This window comes from Vulpes lagopus, chromosome 11 (genome assembly GCF_018345385.1).
Source record: "Vulpes lagopus strain Blue_001 chromosome 11, ASM1834538v1, whole genome shotgun sequence".
Taxonomy (NCBI): Eukaryota; Metazoa; Chordata; class Mammalia; order Carnivora; family Canidae; genus Vulpes; species Vulpes lagopus.
The window spans coordinates 44,402,238-44,406,209 of NC_054834.1; the positions used below are offsets into that span (position 1 = coordinate 44,402,238).

Consider the following 3,972-nt stretch of genomic DNA (forward strand, 5'->3'; position numbering starts at 1 on the left):
CTTCTCCCTCTGCCTCTGTCTCTGCCTCTTTCTCTGTGTTTCTCATGAATAAGTAAATAAATAATCTTAAAAAAAAAAGAGTGTTATAGATAATAAACCAATAGAGGATATAAAATAGAATAACAGTACTTGACTGATCCAAGACAAGAGAGAGACAAAGAGAAAGAGAGAAAGAGAGAGGTGTAAATGGAAGAAGACTAGAGGGGACACATGTAAACAAATAGCAAGATAAAAGATTTATACACAGACATAAAATATCATATTAATTATAAATGGCATGGTATGGACATCCGAATTAAAAGCCTAAGATGGTCAGTCAAATTGAATAAAAAAACCAAGTAACACCTCCATGCTGCCTTTAAGCTATTCATTTTAAATATAAAGACACACATTGTTTAAAGTTTAAAAGATGATGGAGACATATATAACTTGCTAACATTAATCAAAAGAAACCTGAGGAAAAAAAAAAAAAAAAGAAACCTGAGGTAGCTCTTTTAATATCATTAAAGTAGATTTCAGAGCAATGAATAAACTAGTTATTAAAAATATTTTTTAATCAACAAGGGTACAATTCATGAAGTGGTCATAACAATACTAACCCTAATATTATTGTACACTTAATAACCACGCTTCAAAATACAAGGAAGAAACAGTGATAGATCTCTAGGGAAAAAAGACAAACCCATAATTATAGTTAAATGTTTTTATATCACTCTCAGTATTTGATAGATCAAATAGACTAAATATCACTAGGTATATAGAAGACTTAACTGCACTTTAATTAATTGAAATGTGTTACACATTCCACCAACAAAAGAAGACACATCCTTTTAAAGACCACATCAGACATTAACAAGACTTTCTTTCCATATTCTGGACAATAAAACATACTTAATAAAATTTTAAAGAGTTATGCTGTACAAAGATTTTTCCCAGAACAAAATAGAATCCAAAAAGAAGTCAATCTTGAAAATTCCCAAATATTTGAACTTTAAATAAGATAATTTAAAATAATCCAGACATTGAGGAAGAAATAAAAATTAATTTTTTTTTTTTTTTTTTTTTTTTTACTGTATAAAAATGCTCTCCAAATTTGTGGGATTCTACTAAGACAATGCTTAGGAAATAATTTATAACACTAAGCATCTATGTAAAAAAAGAAAAAAGGTCTCAAATCAAGAACCACAGCATTCATTTAAAACAAACAAACAGAGTTCCTGGGGTGGCTTAGTCTGTTAAGCATCTGCCTTCAGCTCAGGTCATGATCTCAGGGTCCTGGGATTGAGCCCCACGTTGTCCTTCATTAGGATCCTTGCTCAGCAGTGAGTTGGCTTCCTCTCTGTCCCACTGCCCCTCCCCCATCCTTCCCCTGCTCCCTGCTTATACTGTGTCTCTCTCTCTCTCAAATAAATAAATAAAATCTTTATTTTTTTATTTTTTTTTTTAATTTTTTATTCATTTTTGATAGTCACAGAGAGAGAGAGGGGGGCAGAGACACAGGCGGAAGGAGAAGCAGGCTCCATGCACCGGGAGCCTGATGTGGGATTCGATCCCGGGTCTCCAGGATCGCGCCCTGGGCCAAAGGCAGGCGCCAAACCGCTGCGCCACCCAGGGATCCCAAATAAAATCTTTAAACAAACAAAAACTAAACAAATGAAGAACAAATAAAACCCAAAGAAAGGAGGAGAAAGACAATAATAAAAATGAGAGTGGAAATAATTAAATAAAAAACAGAAAAGTAATAAGGAAAATCACTCTAACCAATAGTTGGTTCTTTTATATTTATTTATTTCACATAGGGAAGCATTTGCTTGGGGTTTAACATAAAATCATACAAATAAAATTTGCATGAACGCAAATCCACACTGAGTCATAACACAGCAAAAGACAAAGCAAAGACAAAATTAATTGGAAGCTTTATACAATTGATTACAGTTGTGTTTTGTACATTAGAAAGTCTTAATAAGCATCTTAGATCAGCAGAAGACCAATCTTCAATGTTATCCTGCAATCTCATCCTGTTTTCTAGCATCCTCCTTTAGTATGGTTAATAATTGTTTTGGTGATTGCTATGTCCTCCAGACACCTTGCCATAAGTGCTCTGTTGCCCACTGTGGTCTGCATATCCCTGTCCATATCCATAGTTCCCATAGTCATACCCAGTATAATCATAGCTGCCATAACCACTATAGTTTTGATCACCACCATAGGCACTAATTATAATTTCCATATGCTTGAACATAAGAGTTATTGAATCCTTGGTTCCATTTTTGGCCCTGACCTCTCCATGACCCCTAGTACTACCTTGTCCACCAGCTGTAGCACCCCTTCCTCCTTTTTCTTATTGCTATTGCTCCCTATATATCTCTTCGGGTTGCACAACTTTGATTTCACACTTCCCAGAACTAGTTTGATGGTATCTGCATTCTCACAATTTCTTTACTTACTCTTCGTCTATGTATATGATAAAACAAAATCCTCTTCTTTCATTTGTTTCTGTTTCCATGGAGTTCAATTTTTCAATCTCTCCAAAGACTCTAAAACATCTTTTAATTTGTTCTTCAGAACTATCTGGGCTAAATCTACCCCAAAAACTTTTTTGGGGGATTCTTTCCCAGAGAGAAAGAGTGAGAGATGTATGTGGATATAAATGTATGCATATATACAGAAAGAGAGAGAGAAGGTACATACCCTTTTGAGGTCTATCAATTTGCCATTCAGTTGGTGTTCTTTCAGTTCCAAAACCTATCAACACTAGCAGCATTTTTGAAAAGCACAAATCCAAATCCTCTTGATCTTCCAGTCACAGGATCTGTTTTAATGGTACAGTCTACCACTTCCCCAAACTGAGACAAATATTCAGTCAGAAGTTTCTTGCTTGTATCCTAGCTCACCCTCCAATAAACATTTTGCCCTCATCCTGCTGATTTTTGTTCACATGGACTTTGGATTCTTCTGCAAATTCCTCTATGTTGCTGTACTCCTTCATGTCCTATGGGATGGAGCTGGCCCATGGCATCTTGTGCGCAGTTGGGGTCAGAGCAGCAAGAGATGGTGTATGGAGTATGGAGTAGGATTTAAAGTGGTAGTGGAAGAGAAAAGTTGATTCTTTCAGAAGATATATAACATTGACAAATCTCTCGCGAGACTGATAAGACACATGTGACAAACACCAGAACTGAGAAGTTTACATCACTACAGATTTTACAGAAATTAAAATATTAATAAGGGGAATATAACAAACAATTGTATGACAATAAATCCAACAAAATAGAAAATAGACAAATCTAGGGACCCCTGGGTGGCCCAGTTAATTGGGTGTCCAACCCTTGATTTTGACTGAGGTCATGATCTCAGAGTTGTGGGATTGGACCCAGGGTCAGACTCAGTGCTGATGGGGAGTCTGCTTGAGATTCTCTCAAGAGACTTTCCTCTGCCCCACCTCCTGCTTTTAGGCTCCCTCTCCCTCAAAATAAGTAAATGAATCTTTAGAAAATAGGTAAATCTAAAAGACATTCCTAGTAAAAACTCTCAACAGATAGAAATACAAGGGAACTTCCTCAACTTGAGAAAGGGCCTCTGTGAAAAACTTAATTCTAATATCATATGTAATAATTGAGACTAAATACCTTAAAGATCAGGGAAAAAGGAAGAATGTCCATTTGTATTCCTTCTATGCATTATTGAATTGGAAGGGCTAGCAAATGCAGGAAGAAAACAATAAATATGTGTGTACATATATTTATATATAATTTATATATATGGTGGTAGAAGAAAAAAGTTGGTTCTATTTTCTATTTCTATATATTAACAATAAGTATCCTCAAAATAAAATTCAAAAGATACCTATTACAATGAAGAAAAAATATGGTAAGCCAATTTTAAATTTTATTTAGGAAATCACAGTTTCTGATATGGACAAAATGACTTTGAAAACAAAAAATTTGAGGATTCACAGTATCTAATTTTAAG

General features: G+C 34.8%; 1 pseudogene; it reads right to left on the reverse strand.

Annotated features, from left to right (window-relative positions):
* Positions 1 to 2,038: 2,038 nt before the first annotated feature.
* Positions 2,039 to 2,989, reverse strand: LOC121501388 (annotated as a pseudogene).
* Positions 2,990 to 3,972: the final 983 nt, after the last annotated feature.